This window comes from Alligator mississippiensis, chromosome 11, assembly GCF_030867095.1.
Source record: "Alligator mississippiensis isolate rAllMis1 chromosome 11, rAllMis1, whole genome shotgun sequence".
Lineage (NCBI taxonomy): Eukaryota > Metazoa > Chordata > Crocodylia > Alligatoridae > Alligator > Alligator mississippiensis.
The window spans coordinates 60740933-60759827 of record NC_081834.1 but is presented as its reverse complement, the minus strand read 5'-3'; the positions used below and the strand labels follow the sequence as shown (position 1 = coordinate 60759827).

General features: G+C 55.2%; 1 long non-coding RNA gene and 1 other non-coding gene across 2 annotated transcripts; both read left to right on the top strand.

Annotated features, from left to right (window-relative positions):
- Positions 1-4472: 4472 nt before the first annotated feature.
- On the top strand, positions 4473-4554 carry TRNAS-GCU (transfer RNA serine (anticodon GCU)). The gene has a single exon. It is a non-coding gene; the product is annotated as a tRNA-Ser (tRNA).
- An 11479-nt stretch (positions 4555-16033) lies between these two features.
- LOC132243901 (uncharacterized) lies at positions 16034-17178 on the top strand. The gene is made up of 2 exons (XR_009455472.1): positions 16034-16080; positions 16942-17178. It is a non-coding gene; the product is annotated as an uncharacterized LOC132243901 (long non-coding RNA).
- Positions 17179-18895: the final 1717 nt, after the last annotated feature.

The following is an 18895-nucleotide window of genomic DNA, read 5'->3' as shown; positions in this document are numbered from 1 at the left end:
CAGGGCTGCCCTCTGCCGACACGCAGTGTTCATCCAACCGGAGCTTAAAAGAAGAATTCAAATCCATATCATGCAAAACTAGTGTCACAGGCTTACTGAGACTACCAGAGTATGTAAGTGCAGGACGGGCTTTGCAAGAATTTAATCTCAAAGGAGCATCTCGGTTAGACACCTGTAGTAGGACTACAGCCCACTGGTTCAAACTCAGCTGTTTTGGTTTTTTCATTCCAGTTTATACTTGACTAACACAGAGCTTGGACACTGGAATGACATTTTAAATGAGGAGTCCAGCCATTGACTACGAACTTGGAAAAAACTCAGTTTAAGTAGAAGTCTGGGGACAGAAGGATTAACATTTTATCTTTTGTATGTTAGGAGCTCATCTGACTCCCATTACCATTGCACCCACGTGCCTTACAGCCTACGGTGGATGTATCTTCACAACTTCCCCGTGAGGTAGAGAAGGATCATTCCCACTCACGGTCAGCGCACTGAGGCACAGAGGGACAAAAGGATGTGCCCAAGGTCAGCAGGGCAGGCTGTGGCAGAGGCTGGAACGAAGCTCAGCTTTCCAAAGTCCTTAGGTAACCGGTGACTGTGTTACCTCTCGGTAGAGCTTGCGTCTCCTCTCCTTTGCATGAAATGCAGGAGTAACCACAAACACATGAAATACGCACCAGAAAGATAAGACTGAAGGCCAATGTTTCTATGATGAGGAATAGGAATGACTGGATCATGTATTTTAAAAATTAACGGAAAAGCCTCCATACGTTCCTCTTTCATACACCTCACTGCAGGATCACCATGCAATACAGCACAGCTTTGCTTCCCAAAGGCCAAAAAAACCCAACAAACTTTCTGCCTGCAAAACAATACAGTTTAAGTCTTTTCAAAGGTTTGGCTTCATTCAAATGATTTACATGTGTTGTTTCAGTACAAGACACAAGAGGCATGCAGAGGAAATGTATGAACTCAACACAAGTCGCACCTTCGACTAATTTAAGTTATAAAGTTAAAGTAAAAAAAAGAAAACGTTTTCTATCAATGACTAGACAGAGATCAATAGGATAATCAAGCTGCTTTAAAAGCCTACAGCAATCAACAGTAATTGAATATACTTTTGCTGTCATTTCATCATCTCTCATATTTTTAATTAGTCACCAAACTTCAACTAACCTTCGGCTGGCTTCTGGGTAAAAATTAGCTTCCAGGACCTAATGATAAGGTGGCGGAGTGGTTAAGGTGACGGGCTATTAATCCTTTGGGCTCTGTATGTGTGGGTTCAAATCCTGGCCTTGTCAGGAGTTACTTGTATAAATCAGGGCTGAACCACTGATTGTCCTTCTGCTGACTTCCCTAGGAGCCAGACTATCAAATGGTGAAAGTTGGGCAAGTGTATGCACTGGGCACATATGTCTTTTGGGGGCTCTGGGCTCCAGGCAAGTGGGGAAATGTTAGCAGCCACACCTGCCATGCCCATACCAGGCCAGCCCACATAACACACATCCTACCTCAAAAAGTAGTCACTTCACAAGAGGTTGTGGTGGAGCAGCGTAGTGGGAACACCAAGTGGGCACTGTGCTCCCCACACACCTTGTCATCCCATGCCCAGTCTGGCCTTTCCCCTGGCGAGGCTTAGAAAGCCCCAGGAGTTAGGAGGATCTTGGGCGCGGCTTAGAAAGCCCCAGGAGTTTGGGGGATCTTGGGGCAGGGGGCACTTGGCAGCAAGCTGAGCAGCTGCCTGGACAGGCACCAGGAAGGAACAACCCTCCCCAGTAATGGGATTTCTCTGCCCTGCGCGCGGCAGGTCTCACCCCGCAGTGTTTTATCATGCACCCGCGTTCACCCCGCTGGCCCTTTTGCTCCAGCCTGACCCTCTGATCCCTGCGCGGCTTGGGAACGTCTTCCATTTTCTGCTGCCCGGGGGGATTCCCTAACCAAGACGGCTCCCGTGAAGAGCACAATACCGCATGGATGAGCGCCTGTTGGTGATGGACAGGAGGGGTTTCGGAGCAAGGGGGACCAAAGGGGTCACCTCTGTACAAGTATCATTATCCCCCACGGGTGGTAAAAGGCTGTAAATTATTGTAGCCATTTCCCCGAGATGTTCGTCACCACCCTTCCCTCCGAAACTTCACACAGAGACATTTGGGGGGCAAGAGAGACGAGCGTACATTCGAGTATGCACAAGGAAGAGTTTTCCAGTCCAGGCTCACAGGTCATTTCCTGATATTTCGTACTTTCTTAAATCAAATGGCACTTTTTTTGAACCCGAGCATCCCTGGGGAGAAGTAAAACCAGGCCAGATGGCAAGTTTCAAACATCAGCCTTTCCATACAGACCACCGTAGGCAGCACGAGTTACAATCACCTCCGAGGAAACACTGGCATTTCTGCCGAACTTGTGCAGAGCTGGAAGGGTCTTGCTCAGACTTCCCCAACAAACTCGGAAACATTGTGGGATGAGGCTTGTTGGGCTGACATTGTTTAAATCTTTGACCTCAGGAAGTGCTCCCCAAACTTTGCCTCCATATGAAGGACGCTTACACCAGGAAACTACAGCTATGGACCGCACCCAGAGTGGTGGTGGATGGGTCCTTCTCAGCCTGGAGGGAGGTGGGCACTGGGGTCCTGCAGGGTTCAGTCGTCGGACCGGTATTATTTAATATCTTCATCAGCGATTTGGACGAGGGTGTGGAGAGCACTCTCTCCAAGTTGGCTGATGATACCAAGTTATAGGGGAAAGTTAGTACGCCGGAGGACAGGGAGCAGATTCAAGCCGACCTGGACAGTTTGGATCAATGGGCAGAGAGAAATAGGATGCAATTTTAATAAAGATAAATGCAAGGTACTCCACCTGGGAAGGAGGAGCCCCAGCACACCTATAGGTTGGGGAGCGTCCTTCTCAGCAGCTCGGAGGCAGAGAGGGATCTTGGAGTCATAATTGACTCCAAGATGAACAGGAGCCGGCAGTGTAACGAGGCCATCCACAAGGCCAATCGCACCCTGTCACGCACGAACAAGTGCATGACTAATAGCTCAATGGAGGTGATGCTCCCCCTCTATGCGGCACTGCTCAGGCCGCAGTTGGAGTATACTGTGTCCAGTTTTGGGCGCCGCACTTCAAGAGGGACGAGGGGAATCTGGAGAGGTCCAGAGGAGGGCCGCTCGCATGATTAGTGGCCATCGTGATAGACCCTACGAGGGGAGGTTGAGAGAGCTGAATCTCTTCAGCCTTCACAAGAGACGGCTGAGGGGAGATCTTGTGGCCGCCTATACATGTATTAGTGGACGTCAACGGGGAATAGGGGAAGCGCTGTTTCCTAAGGCGCCCCAGGGAGTGACTAGGAATAACGGGTGTAAACTAGTTGAGAGTGGATTTAGGTTAGATATTAGGAAGAAATGTTTCACAGTAAGGGCGGCCAGGATCTGGAGTGGGCTCCCAAGAGAGGTGGTGCTGTCACCTACCTTGGAGGTCTTCAAGAGGAGGCTAGATAGTCACCTGGCTGGGGTCATCTGACCTCGGCCCTCTTTCCTGCCGGGGCAGGGGGTCGGACACGATGATCCATTGTGGTCCCTTCCGACTACAATCTATGAATCATCTTCTCTCCAACAGGCCATGGTTTGCTGTCCGGGGAGCCCACACAACCCCAGACAGCCTCAGGCTTCCTGGGTATAAGCAAGAGTGGATTTTGGCCAAATGAACATCTCTCTTCACCTGCCGGGCCAGTAGAAACACATATAACATGTTCCTCCCCCACCGAGTTCCCTTCTCCTTCTTCGCGTGGAGAGGACATGAGACCAGGAAGATGTGGCGGGACCCAGAGGCCAGCTCTACGCTGGGCTCCAAGCCTGCGCCCCAAACCCTGCGGGATCCCTCGGTGCGGGTACTTAGGTCTCAAGTGGACTGTGATCTTCAGGGTTCAGTAATGTTGCCGAATCTGGACTCCATTTCCTCGTGGTTTACCCTTGAGGTTTCTAACAAGCTCCGCGAGAGTTCACGTGCGACGTAGTGAAATATCTTTGAGCACGCTCGGTAGTTTCCCCGCGCGGTTATGCGCTTTGCCGTTGTAAACGACAGCTTCACCCGAGAAGATCAGCTTGGGCTGGATTTGAGAGCACCTGTCCAGCGCGCCCTGAGGAAGAAAGAGAAAAGAGACAAACAATTGCACCATGAATCGCTGCAGGGGGATCCATTGGTGCTAAATCCAAAGCCTAGTCTCAAAGGAGCAATAAGGGAATAAGAGGGGCCACATACACGAATAACATTAAAGCACTGACTGCACCTGTTCTTTCCACCCGCCCCCAACATTTTGATGCCCAGTGGTTTGGTGAGGGCCAACCCTTCTCATGATCCAGCATCTGACTCAGCCACTTCAATACTGCAGGAATGGCCCAGGACCTTCCAGCACGGGTGCGGTTTTTTGGTATTGAGAAAGATTTTTTTTTTGTGGTAGGAGTTGTAACAGGCATGACAAGGTGGCCGAGTGGTTAAGGCGATGGACTGCTAATCCATTGTGTTCTGCATGCATGGGTTCGAATCCCATCCTTGTCGTGTGGCACTTTTGTGGAGCAAGGTGGGCACGCTGGAGGGGAGGAACAGGATCCAGCTAGCTCTGGAAAGGTTGCAGAGGTGGGCGCATGAGACTAGGCTGGGATTCAACACAGACAAGTGCAGGGCAAATGAGCCAGCAGCACACCTATAGGCTGGGAATCACCCCTCTTGCCAACATGGTTGCAGAAAGGGATCTGGGAGTCATTGCTGACTCCAGGACAGACATGAGCCACCAATGCGAGGAAGTGGCCAGCAAGGCTAACCGCACCTTGTTGTGCATCTACAAATGCATCACAAGCAGGTCCAGGGAGGTGATCCTTCCCCTCTATGCAGCGCTGGGCACGCCGCAGTTGGAGTACTGTATCCAGATGACGGAGAAGGAGCGCATGCATGCATTTCCAAATCACAGACACAGCGCGTGAGACAAGCAGCCTGCACATGGAAGAATTTGCATTTGTTTTAATCCGAGAACATTTAACAAGGATGGCTGCATATGTAGGGAACAGATAAGAAAGGCTAAAGTGGCGACCAAACTTAGATTAGCAACAGAAATCACAGACAACTAGAAGTCCTTCTTTAGGCAGATGGGGAACAGGAGGAAAACATGGGAGTGTGGGGCCATTCCTCAACAACACAGGAGAGCTGGTTACCAGCTCCTGGTTACCCAGGAGCAAGCTGAACTCCTGAATGACTACTTCGCCTCGGTCTTTCACTGGACCAAGGGGAAAACAGCGCCAGGTGGAGTACAGGATGAGCACGGCAGGAATAACTGCCTTCCTACTATTGCCGTAGAATTGGTGTGTGATCAACTAAAAATATTAGACATGGACAGGTCAGCGGGACCAGATGATCTTCATCCAAGAGTGCTGAAGGAGCTGGCCAAAGTCATTGAGGACCCCTTGGTGAAACTCTTCCACAACTCGTGACGCTCTGGAGAAGTCCCTGAGGACTGGAAGAGGGCCAATGCTGTGCCCATCCACACGAAGGGCAGGAGGGAGGACCTGGGTAACTACAGGCCACTCAATGACCTTCAGTCAACTGAAATCTCAGAGGTATTGCCAAATAGCAACAGATGCAATGAATCTCCTGCTCTGTTCAGCATTGCTGAGGCCTCCCCTGGGGTCCTGTGTCCTGGTTTGAGCCACACGATTCAAGAAGGCTGTATCGGGAGTTGATTATGCACCAAGTGCTGAGATGCAGCTGCTTGTGGGGTGGGGCATGCTGGAGGCTAGGTCTACAGCACCCCCTGTCATGAAAGAGCCAGGTGCCTGGCATGGGTCATGGTTGATGCTCTCCCAGGGTAACCCTGACAGCATCGTCATCGTCTGCTGGGGGCATGGGGTAGAAGGAGCAGTTCTGCACAGGAGGTGGTAGGGATCGTTTGGGGTCCTGCCCCACCCCACCTCAATGGCGTGGGCAATGCCTTTGGATCCAGTGCAAGGAGGCCAATATTTCCCAGCTACCTCCAAGCCTTTTTAAGAACAGCAAAGCTCACAGGGATGCACTGTATTGCCCAAGGATGCATTTAGGGACACGGTTCAAAGGAACCTCAGCCAGCTTTCTCTTTTGTGTGCTTATAACTAACTGCAGTTCAGTGTTAGTCTGTAGACAACTCCCTGGCTGATGCAAAGGAACAGCTAGATGTTTCCCTTTCACCTACATTGACTGTGTTGCGAAACACTTGAGGCCACTTTTGAGATGCAGACTTCCCTGCTGCCACACTTCACAACACTGATGTCCAAGTTGGAGTTGCTAAATATAGAGACTCCCCTCAAGGAGTTCACTGGGGGTGATATGCAAGTGTCACACCACTAGCATCCTCCTTCATCTGCACCGGGTATTACTTGAAAGCTGCAGTCACCGACCAGGACACTATTGCCCTAGATATACAAATGCAGAGCAGAGATAGTTCCTACCCTACAGGAGCTTGCAGTGCAAGGACCTGGTTTCACAAAACCCAGCAGCATAGAGCCAAAGCAGCATCTCGGAGGCTGCTGCCAATGTAGTGCCAGACCCCGGCTGTTCCCAGCTTGGGCGAGGCGAGAGGGGTCGTGCAGTCATCGTTCCTCCGCCCTGCACAGCCAGGACCAAGCACAGTGACAGTCTGCAAGTTCCTGAAAGAGGCAAGGGACTGCTCACTGGGCGTCTGCCCCAGATGGAGCACAGGCGGGACCCTGGAGGGATACGACACGTGCAATGTGGTGCACTAGGGAGCAGCTCTGTGTCTAAGGCACAGTTTTCCAGAGATCCCTGGATGCAGCAAGACTCCAGCTTTCCCCACTGTGGGCCTGTGCACTCATGGCACAGCAAGACTCAGGGGCGGGAGCTGTCCCTGCCATGTTTTTACATGATGAACAACACGCCAGGCACTGCCCTTCTCTTCTGGCAGGGCTCAAGGTTAGGGCAGCTCTAATGCAGCCTTCAGTTTAGTACCCAGAAATGGGGCTCCAGCAGTCCACCATCCCGGTCCCTTGGATAGCGATGTGGTTATGAACAGTTCTTGTGAACACATGCTCCTGTCCTGTTAACAACAGGGCTAAGCAAGATGCTGCTCCAAGCTGGACTGTCTCCTACAGCTTTGTCCCTCTAAGTAAGATCACCCATATAGTAGCCAAACATCTGGCTTGTATTTTATTATGAGTTTTGGCTTCCACATGGAGAGTCATTTCCTCTGAAGCATACACTCAATATTATGCAAAGGCTTCCCATGCTCATTCTCCACCGCTGCCAGGCACTGTGCTCTGTAGGATCGTTCCTGCAGTACATGGCGGGAGACGTAACAAGAGCCCCAGCTCAGGTTCAACTCAAAAATACCCCAAAGAAACAACCCCACAATCCAATTTTTTTGGAAAGCCAGTGTCATTTTCAGACTCCCAATAGACAGTGTGGACAGACCAGATCTCCATGCTGCGACACCAGCACACAGAAGTGTTAAACCTCAACCCCACGTGAGGCCCAACGACTAGGGAATCCGACGAACCAATTGCCCGTGGGATCCTGATACCTGTTAGCCAGAGCAGAGCAGGGGGCAAACCCTATTAGAGTGGAGGCAACTTCGGACGGGTGCAGCCACCGCACACGCACCGCGCAGAGCACTGCGAACTAGGTTCAGCTCAGCTCAACATGGGAAAAGGGCACAAGAAGGAGCAGATTGCAAAACTGGCGGGAAAAAGCAAGCATTAGCAAGCAGTGCACGAGCTGCAAGAAGTCAGCAGAAAAAAGGCGGGAAAATGCAAGGGACACAGGGCGGGAAAAATGCAAGGGTTCACCATCCTAACAAGAACTAAGTACCAGCTTGCGCCCGTGTGCATGCACACTCATACAGGCACTGGACAGGGTATGTTGGGTGGCTGCTGTTCTGCAAGCCCGCTGCCAAGCTGCCCGGCAGTCCTGGCTGCAGTTTTTGCACCACAAGCAGCAGCCTAAAGAGGAACACGAGTCAGGAGTACAAAGAGGTGCAAGGATCATGAAACTAAGCACTGCCTGTGAAGGAATATTTCCAAGAGCAGCTTGGCTCTGCCAGAGGTGGTGCCTGGACTTGCAAAACAAGCATTGCCGAGTGGGAGAAGATGGTGGTATAGATCTCGGGGAAGTGGAAGAGGCTGCAGATCTTCAGGGTGACCAATAACAGTGTCCTGGAGATCACCGGGGATCTTGCTCCAGAGGACCAGGCGAATGGGAGCTCTGTCACCCTTCGGACGTATGCAGCCACTCGTGGAAGTGTCCAACCCCCAACCGCTACACGAGCTGGGCCTGGGACCTGGGAGTCCAGGGGTGGGAGCTGCGACCTTGGTGCCCATCGAGGGCAGCCACAGCTGTCTGTGCCCTGCCATCCCCATGGGGCCTCGAATCTGCATGGGCTTTGCTTAAGCCGGTGGGCACCAGCCCAGCGTGAGTCCTCACCCACCCCAGGCGTCCTGCCCCAGCCCAAAGCATGCTGGGAGATTGCACCCGGCAGCAGAGCCAGGGGGCCTGAGCTATCTCCCTGCTCTGGGAGAGGGAGTCGGGGGCAGGCCAGGAGCCCGGACCCCTGAGCTCCCCTTGCTCTGGCAGGGGCTGGAGGGTTACGCGGGGGATCTGGGAACCCAGACACCTGGGTGCCCTCCCGCACCCCAGCAAGTGCTCACCCACCTGAGGTCGGTCTTCAGCTCCCCCGCCACGTCTCTGCCCCCCACGGGGAGAAGAGAAGGGGAAGCAGAAAAGCTGGATGGGGAAGGGGCAAGAGGGGCTGAGCCCAGGGCAGGGCACAGAGCACCTCTGCCTGGACGCCCTGCCATGCGCTGGGCACCAGGGGCGCCCGCCCCAACTACATCATCCCAGCCAAGGCTTTTTCTAGCCGGGGCTTCAAAACCTCCAAGGATGGAGATTAGAGAGCCTCTGTGGGAGCCTGTTTCTGTGCTTTACTAACCGCCTCCTGAGCTTTTCCTGTGATCTAACCTAAACTTGGCTGGATGCAACCTGAGACCAATGCCCTTCTTATACCTAGGCCAACGTCTGCCCGCAAAGGCCAGCCACCTCTCCTATTCCCGCTGTACCCAGCCTGACACCCCCACAGCCAGCTGTAGCTCCTGTCCCCGCTATACCCAGCCCAATGCCCCCAGAGCCAGCTGCAGCTCCTACCCTTGTTTTCTGCAGCTGGTCACCCCTGCCAGACCCAGCCACAGCTCCTACCAATTATACCCAGCCTGACGCCCCCCAGATCCAACTCGGGGCAGCAGGGAAACTGAGGCAGGAATGGCGTGACCCGCAACCCAGCAGCAGGTTCCCAGCGAGTGGGGTGAGCACCCAGGTGTCCGGGTCTCCAGGCCATGCTGCCCTCTGGCATTGCTAGGTCAGAAATCTGAAATTATTGTATGGGAAGCTCAAATCCATGGATTTTCTGCAAAACTATCCTACAAAAAAAGCGTGCAAATAAATCTCGTTCTTGCCGTAACATCCCTTTGCCGTATGCTGTTCTCATCACATCCTCAGTCTTGATCAACAGCTTCTTGGAGGTGGTGGTGGCGGTGGCAGGCCCTGCCCCGGGCCCACACAGCGCGTCCCCAGCACCGCAGCCTTGGGGAGGCCATTGACCAGTGCCATGAAGCCTGGCTACTCACACGGGTGGTCCAATATCTCAGCCCGAGCCCGGTCTGGCCCGCTTGCAAGACAAGTGCCGAGTCCTGTCCCCAGCAACGCTGGGCTGGGAGCGGGGGAGAGGAGACTTGTCCCCACCTGGATGTGGACGTGTGCAATGTGCCCAGATGTGCTTCCCAGATGTGGGGGTAGCAGCTGGCCTAGAGGACCTGCTGCAGCTGGAGCCTTTGGCTGCACCAGGCCAGGGCGCTGAGGGGGTTGAACCCTGACCCCACGTTCCTGGCGGGGACGTGGTCAATCCCCCACCCCGGGGCACCTGGAAGAAGGCCCCGGCCCAGCCCCGTCTCCTGGGACTGCAAGGGCGGGCAGCCGGCACTGCCCCGTGCACAGCACAGAACCGGGGGCCAGTTTCAGGCTGGATGTAAGGAAGAATTTCTTTATTATCTGAGCCCCCAAGGTCTGGAATAGCCTGCCGCCGGAGGTGGTTCAAGCACCTACTTCGAACACCTTCAAGAGACATTTGGATGTTTATCTTGCCGGGATCTTACGATCCCTGCTGACTTCCTGCCCCTGGGGCAGGGGGCTGGCCTCGATGATCTTCTGAGGTCCCTTCCAGCCCTAATGTCTATGAATCTACGAATCAATGAATTCATGCCACAAAAAAATACATGTGCACTTTGAAGATACAGCATCATCTGTTGAGCATCATACACACAGGGTCGGGACCAAGAGCTTTCAGCGTTGCCCAGCCAAGGTCATTGCAGGCCCGGCTGCCCGTGCTCTCTGGCCTGCTCTGTCTTCCTGGACCTGGTCCTGGGGAAGACTCCAAGCAAGGTATCCTAGAGGGGACCCTGCCGCAGTGGTCAGGTGGGATGAACGGGGACCCTGATTTCTTGCCGTGACCCCAGTGACTCCAGTGCAAGAAGGAAAAGATGGCGGGATACAGCAGTGCCCTGCAGAACAGGGCCTGTGACCAGCCATGGCCTCTCCAGGGGAGTTCAAGCCCTGGCACCTCATGTGCACGTGCTCTGGTGAGATGCTCACGGCAGGACTGGTCCTGAGCACCCAGAGAGCAAGGGCAGGATGACCCGGACATTTCCCAGGTCACCTTTATATCCCATGGTGACAAGAGGTGGGAAGAGGGCAGGCTTGGATCCCACAAGCTGCCACAGCGCTGAGGGACCCCATGTCCTCACATTTACTGGGATCTCTGCATGTGTCAGGCCAGGGAGCTGGACCCCAGAGGTGAAAGCTCCCACCTGGACGGTACCTGCATAGAAATCCTGATGTGATCTGCCACCTGAAACCTGGCCTGACCCGGCCTGAGGAAGGGGTCAGACTCCTCTGGGAAGTGGAGGGGGAGAAAACCCTCAGGGCAGATGGGAAGCAATGACTAGGGGAACGTGCAGGATGACGTGCTAAAGCAAACCCAAACACTTTCTCTTCAGTGAAGCCCTTATGTGAGCCCAGGGAAGGTTTCATCAGGATTTGCAGAGAGCAGAGAGGCCTGAGGATCTGGCCCCGGGGCTCGGGGTTACCCGGGACCCTGCCCCAGGGCTGTCCCTGTGCTTCGCTGCCGGCCCCAAGAGTCACGGTCAAAGGTCGTCCGGGGCCGGGGACACCCGCAGCCCAGGCCAGACCCCCGGCGCCCACTGCCCTTGTCCCAGGGGTGATGAACACTCTGGTTGCCATGGCAACGGTGCAGTTGCTTAAAAGTGTGACATCACAATCCCCAGCCTAACTGTCAGCCCGGCTCCGCCCAGCGCGCTCGTGGCGTCGCCGCAGCCAGTCGCACGTCCCGGTCGGCAGTGTTTGCGGAGTTAGTTGATTCGCTGTTAGTTGGTTTGTTATGTTTGTTAGGTCGTTAGTTCGATAGTTTGTTATTTCAGTAGTTCATTAGTTCATTCATTCGTTAGGTAGTTCGTTAATTCGATAGATAGTTTGTTACTTCATTAGTTCGATAGTTTGTGAGTTCAGTAGTACATTAGTTCAGTAGTTGGTTCATTAGGTAGTCACATCTTTGGTTAGATAGATCGTTAGTTCCTTCATTAGTTAGACAGTTAATTAGTTCCTTAATTTAGTAGATCAGTAGTGTATTTGTTAGCTAGTTAGTTAGTTTAGTTAGTTAGTTAGGTCAGTAGTTAGTTTCCTGTCGTTCCCCACCCGAGCGGCGGGAGCGCGCGCCTGCAGGAGCCGTGAGTGCCCGTTCACGGGACTCACGGTGCCGTGCTGGGGCAGGGGCTCAGGCTGTGCCAGGCCCAGGACGCGGCCCCGGGCCTCGTCCCTGCTCTCGCCAGCCCGGCTCCTCTCGCCCTCCTGCAGCTCAGGGCTGTGTTTGGTGCAGATGCTGCGGCGCGAGAAGCTGCCACCGCTGCGCCTGCGCTCCAGCACCCCGGGTGAGGGCTGGGCACGGCCCCCACGGCACCAATGGGGGTGGGCGGCACGGGAGGCTTCAGGCCCGGCAGGGTTTGCCTGGCAGGCCAAGCCCCGCTGTGCCAGGTCCAACCTGGACAGACCCGGCTCCGTGCCCCCAGCTGTGCCCCCTGCTCCGCACCAGCAAGGTCCTGGGGAGGGGGAGCAGGACTGGCCCCCACGGGCTCCTCACTCTGTGCATGGCCCTGCCTCTGCCCCTGCCCAAGTCTTGCCCCTGGCAATGGCCCTGCTGCCCTCTGCTCCCTTGCAGGGGGGGCCACACGGGCTCTGGGACCCCCGTCCTCACAGCGGTGCTCAGTCCCCCCAGCCTGATGCTCAGCCCTTGTCTCCCCTCAGCACCAGATGCCACCCTGGGCGCAGCAGGCGGGCAGCAGACAGGCTCCCCCACATTAAGGGTGCTGCAGATTTACCTCCCCTGGGGGCAGGTCAGGAGCGGAGGGACCCTGCACCCGGTGAGTTTGGGTCGCCTGAGCTGGGGGACTTGTGCGTTTGCATGGGGAGGGGGCAAGGTCTCTGCGTGGGGGCACCCCCTCTCCCTCCTCGGTCTCCATTCCCAGGGGCCGAGCTGATCCAGCCCCTCCAGCCCCACAGCACTTTCTTCCACCCTCCAGATGCCTGTTTGGGCCAGGAGACCCCTCCCCAGCCTTTCTGCCCCTCATCCCTTCGTGCCCTGGCACCCACCCATTCTGTCAGCAGAGTGGGTGCAGCTGACGCGGTGCCCCTTGTCCCCCCCAGGACCAGGAGCAGTGCCGGGGGGAAGTGGAGGGGTGGGGGAGACCCTCCCAGCTGTGCGGGGCAGCTCTGCCAGGGCCGAGATGTGGCCGGACCCTCCCGCTGCCGTGAGTCTCTGCCCTGACCAGGGCTGTGTGGGGTATGATCTGGGGGTCAGGGGTCTCTCCCCAGGTGCCCTGTGCCCCTCCCACCTCCATGCATGGCATGAGATCCCGGGGGAGAATCTCGCTCCCTGCCGACTCCACGGGACCTGCAAGAATAAGGGAGAGGGTCGTGGGCTCATCCCCCAATCCCAGGGACAGTCCTTCCCAAACCAGAGTGTCGGAGGGCACCTGGGACCCTGAGTGGGAGGTGGGGGCTCACCTGAGATGGGTGGTAACAGCCAACCCCTGGCACCCCCAGGACCCAGGCCTGTGAGCCCTGCCCAACCCCAGGGCTCTGGGGGCTGCCATCCCTGCACCCTGGGGAGATGGGGAACTCGCTGCCCAGGGGAGTCCATCGCCCCAGCAGCTCTTTCCTTCCCCAGGCGGAGAAACCCCGTGGCAGGCAGCGCCGTCAGCAGGTGAGCGGGACCCAGGCGGGCTGGGGGCTGTGAGGGAGACCGAGTGGGCTGGGCATGGCTGCATGGAGGGGTGGACCAGAGGGACAAGGCTGGGGCTGGGCTGGGGGATGACGGGTGAATGCATGGCCAGAGGGACAGATGGGGTCAACCGGTGGCTACGTGTGCAGACAGGCCATGGCGTGACGTCTCCCTAACCTGCGCTGTCTCGTTTGCTGCAGCTGGAGCTGGAGGCGCTTCGGGCCCGGCTGGCACAGGCAGAGCAGGACATGGAAACTGTGCTGTCCTGGTAGGTGTGGGGCTGGGGAGGGAGCTGGCTGTTCCCGTTGTGCGGCACAGGACTCGGGGCACAAGCCCAGGGCCCATCCCACCTTCTGTGCATGTTTCTGCCTGGGGAAGGGGTGTTTTCTGGGACAGCACCATCCATCTCTCTCAGCCCAGTAATGGTTTTTTGTCTCCACAGCGCACGGCAAAGGGAGGAACGGCTCCGGGTGAGTTTGCATGGGGGGCAGGGGTCCTCAGGGCTGTGGGGCAGGGGAGGGAAGAGGTTGAGGCCAAGCTTGGCCAGGCTGGGGGACATCCCAGAGGCTGCTGAAGCTGGGAGCAGAGTCCCGACACATGGCGTGCGGGGAGAGGAGGGACCTGATGGGTGCGCAGGGAGGTAACGCTGGTGGGTGCGGGGCCCGATACGCTGGGCGCAGGCATGGGCAGGCTCTGACGGGCTGGGGGGATTCTCGTGCAGGCCCAAGTGGAGGCGCTGAGGAGCCAGAACCTCTTCCTGGTGCTGGCCCTCAAGGCGCAGAGGGAGCAGGGCTGTGAACAGGACGACAGCCCCACGGAGGTGAGTCCTTCTGCATGCCCCTGCCCCGGGGGAGGGGGAGTGTGCGTGTGCCCGTGTGTGCACAGTGCAAGGCTGGCCCCTGCTGTGCCAGCCCTGAAGTGGAGGGGACGGGGGGTTGCCCTGGGGGGAGGGCTTGTGTGTGCAGCGCTGGGCACCATGTGAGCTGTGTGGATGGCACAGTGGGACCGGTGGGGTGACAGGTCTGTGCTGCACTGACCTCCCCTGTTCCCTGGGTTACTGCCCCCCAGCCTCCCCACATACTCCACCACATGCCAGCGCTGGCCCACGGGCTTGATTTTCTCTTCACTGCTATGTTACTTTTTCATTTGCACCAGACTCCCATGGATATGGAGGGGATGGCGGAGGAGTGCTGGCCACCCTGGAGAGGTAAGTCGGGGACAGAGAGGGCAGGGTGAAGTGCGGGGCTGTCCTGGGTAGCTGGTGGGCTCTGGGCCAGGCTGTGGCATGTTGCAAGTGATGCTGTTTGCAGGTAGGGGAGTCCTTCCTTCTCCGGTGCTGGTGGGGATGGATTCAGTCCAGGACCCATTTCTGACCAGCTCCTTTTTGTGCAACCAGGAGCATTAGCCCCTGCCAGGAAACGGAGGCAGGGTCCCATGAGGTCAAGGGGACGCAGAGTTTGACAGAGGCGAGTCTTCGTTTGAGTGCTCGCCTCCATGACGGGCAGGGGTTCTGGAGAGAGGGGAGGCCGAGGCATGGGCTGGTGGAAGTGGTAGGGCTTGGGGGTTTGGGGTGTCTGCGAGGTGACCAGTGTCTCTGCCTCCCACCCCCAGTGCAGACACAGCGGCAGAGGGGAGGAGGCGAAGGTGGGGAGCACTGAGCAGGTGAGTTGCCAGGACTTTACCCCGGGGTTTGGAGGTCAGAGCTTCTGGCCCAGGTCAGGCCTGCTGGGACAGAAATCCCCGCTGAACCAAGTGTGAGAACCACGTACTGCTCCCAGTTGAGGAGACTCTCCTTTACCCCGTGGTTGTTCCTGGGTGTGAGCAGAGGGGCCGAGATCCAACCCCATCCCGCTCACACTAGTTTCTTCTCACCTGGCCTGCACCCCACCTTGCGCGTGCCCTGATTCTGCCCTTCTCCCACAAGTTTCACCTGGCCTGGATGGTCCCGTGCTGTTTTGCCCCCAGATGAACAGCTGAACTCCTCCCCTCCCCATGCCCCTCCGTCCTCCCTGTTCATGATGCATCTGCCACTGTGATGAGCACCCCTGAACTTTCACTACAGTTTCTATACTTCGAAAACAGCTTTATATGTTTTAAAAAATATATTTTATCTAACCAAGGAGATAAAATAGGTTGTTTAGGCTAAAAAAGATCGCTTGTTGCTTAGTTGTTTAATTGCTGGCCTCGCTAAAAAAAAAAGCTATATCAACAAAGTCCCAGAAAAGGAAGGGGGGTTACTTGGGAGAGAGCTGGAAGGGGGGTTACTTGCTGGGCTTGCTACACATTTCATCACATCAACAAGTTTAACCTGTTACATAGCTATATAAGGCAGACACCCACTGGGGTGGGGGTGCTTACTTTATAAACGATTGCCAAACACCACTTTCTACACAAAAATAAAGATTAAGTTAGATCCTTCACTCCTGTGTGTTTATTGACACAAGCGCACCGGACACGAACTCACTGTCCTTTGGAGACAACAATTTCTGGCGACCCAGATGGGACCCTAGCTGACTGCCTTGCCCGGTCCACCTTTTCGGCTCCGGCAACAACTGTGGACGGCGCGAGGGCCAGGCACCACCGACCTTATTCGTCGGAGGTCTGACCGTCTCCTGGTTGCCTGATGGAGTCGTGGAGAGGTACAATGGCGCAACGCTCGAAGGACCAACTAAATCGGGCGGGGCGAGGGAGGTTTCAACGGACTGGTGAGTACTTCTTTCCATATTTTGAGCAGGTTGGGGAAGAGACGGCTTTAAAAGTTCCGACCGTGTAGACGCCCTAGGCGAGTGAGATCGGGTGGCAGCCCCGTGAGCTCCCTTTGATCAGTTTGGTTCTGAGGCTGAGCGGCGGTCGCCGTCCGGTAGTCGGACAATGGGAAGTAACCAGTCCAAGATTCCACCCTGCAGTCCCTTAGGATGCATTTTGAAAAACTGCCCAAAGTTTGGAAGCGACCCTATGATGAAACAACAGATGATTCGGTATTGCAATACATGTTGGCCACAGTACCAACTTGCAGATGCTGCAGCCTGGCCGGAGAACGGGTCTTTGGATTATAGCACAATCTTGCAGTTAGTTGTTTTGTAGGCGCCAAGGGAAGTGGGATGAGATGCTTTATTAGAGGCATATATGACTTTGTATAGGGATGGGGTTACACAGAAGTCGTGTGGGATATTTAGGGGAAGCGGGGTAATGGCTTTACGGGGGTCACCACAGTATGTCCAGAGGAGCCGGAGGAGGGAGACGTGCAGTTGCTAATTGCTCCCACGGCTCCCCCATCTTATCCTGTGAGCCCTGCGTCACCACAGGGGACTTCCACTTTCTGTGCAGAAATAAAGATTAAGTTGGATCCTTCACCCCTGTGTGTTTATTGGCACAAGTGCACCGGGCACGAACTCACTGTCCTTTGGGGACAACAACACCAAGTCTCTGGACTCGGGCCTGCACATAGGATGCCCGCCAAAAGACTTTGGCACAAATTACAAATGGGCACCCACAGACTCCCTACAGTTGGCATTGGGAAACGGTCCTATACTTCCCATCCCATCCTGCAATTCCACCATCTCTAGGTCCTTCCCATGGGAACAGCACTGAGAGAGAGTGCATTTGGCATCTGCCTTTCACCCTCTTCAACGTGGGGACATCCTACAACACCTTTGTGGCTACGAGTTCCAGACCTCCAGCATGACGGGGCTCCAGCACTGTGCCCTGACCTGTCGGCAGTGGATTGATAACCGTGTGTCCTTTCATATATTTCGATGTGATATTTTTCTCTGTCTCTCTTAGTAAAGGTGGTTCTTGATGAATGTGCTCCACGTGTTTTGTTTGCCCCCGTTTCCCCATGGGTGAGGTCAGACAGGGGATTCCCTGCTTTCGTGGGTGCTGATTTCTGCGAAATCATGAAGGGTGCAGAGAAAGGGAAGAGGTGCCTAGCCATGAGAGCCTGAAGTCAGTCAGATGTCGGGTTCTAGATGAAATAAGATCGGAAGAGGCTTGTGCTCTGTCTGTCTGTCTGTCTATTTGGAAAGCTTATGCTCTCAATGCATATTTGTCTTATTTAATTAGCTGATAAAGGTGCAACTCTACCTTGCTTTATTACTGAAGGAATCAATGGCCCATTTTTCCAGGCACTGCGTGGCATCCTGCTTACGCTGCACAGCGGTACAGCCTCAGCATCTCCACCTCATCACATTGGCATGCTCCAAGGATGTGGCCTCCAGCAGTGCTGTAGCGAGGCGGGGGCAAGTGGGGCGACTGCCCTGGGTGCCGAAGCGAAGGGGATGCCAAGAGGCGCTCCCCAGCTGGGGCGGGAGCAGGACGGAGCCGTGAGGGACTTATCTGGGGAGATGGGGATGGGAAAAGGGTGGCTTCTGCCGCTGCGTACACTCCTGGCAAGCATGGGGGGGGTGCCCCCCCGATCTGTGCAGGGGGCTAGGGCGGGCTGCCACTGCGGGGTTTGTCCCAGGCATCAAACTTTGGTGCTTCGGCACTGGCCTCTAGGGTGGATCTACCTAAGCCACGTTCTGGGTTCCAGATCTCCGGGAGTCTCCCCAGCCTGGGCAGCCCCTCCTCCCAGCCTAACTCCTCCCCTGCTCAATTTTCCTTCCTTCCTCGTCTTTCTCCCTGTTATACGTTTAATTAGCTCATAGAGCATACTGTTATGTATGCATGTGTCATGGGGTTGTAATTCCTGGGTTCATCCTGTGCCTCAGGATACCTGCTGGTTGTTGCTGGGGGCTGTAGGGGCTGGAAAGAAATATTTATTCCTCTTAAAGGCAGAACCTGGCCTCTGATACAGTGCTCAGTTCTTGGTTTGGGGCCTTCCTTTGAAGCCTCAGAGAGCAGCTGGCTATTTCCAAGCTGAAACATTAAGGAAAAGGGGGGTAGCGGCAAGATGACACAAAGTGATTTCAGGTGGTAAAGACCCAGGTAGACTGCGAGGAACTAGAGAAGGATCCTGCATGATTGAGTGACTGGGCAATGAAAAGGCAGATAAAAATCCAGCATTGATAAGTGTAAAGTGATGCAAATGGGCAAAAATAACCCATGCTTTACCTATTATGGGCTCTACATGAGCTGGTACCACACAGGAAAGAGATCTGGGAGTAATTGCGGACAGCTGGCTAAAAAATACCAGCTGGATGGCTAAAGAAGAGAATTGTGAATTAAACAAAGTCTCAGGATTCCCCTTTATAAACCCATGGTGCCCCCACACACTGAAGACTGTGCCCAGGTCTGGTCCCCGCATCTCAAGAAGGAAATCGAAGAACTAGAGAGGGGCACCAAGAATCATGAGTGTCACAGAGGGGCTTCCTTCCACATGAGAGCCGGTAAAAGAGGCCAGGTCTATTCAGTTTAGAAAAGACCTGCTTGAGGGGGACCATGTGAAGGGTTTACAAGATACTAAATGGGGAAGAGTAAGTCAATAGGGATTTATTATTGACTCTCTTGCAGTACAAGAACTGGGGTGCCAGGATGAAACTAGTAGGGAGTATGTCGAAAGCAAACACAAGGAAGTTTTTT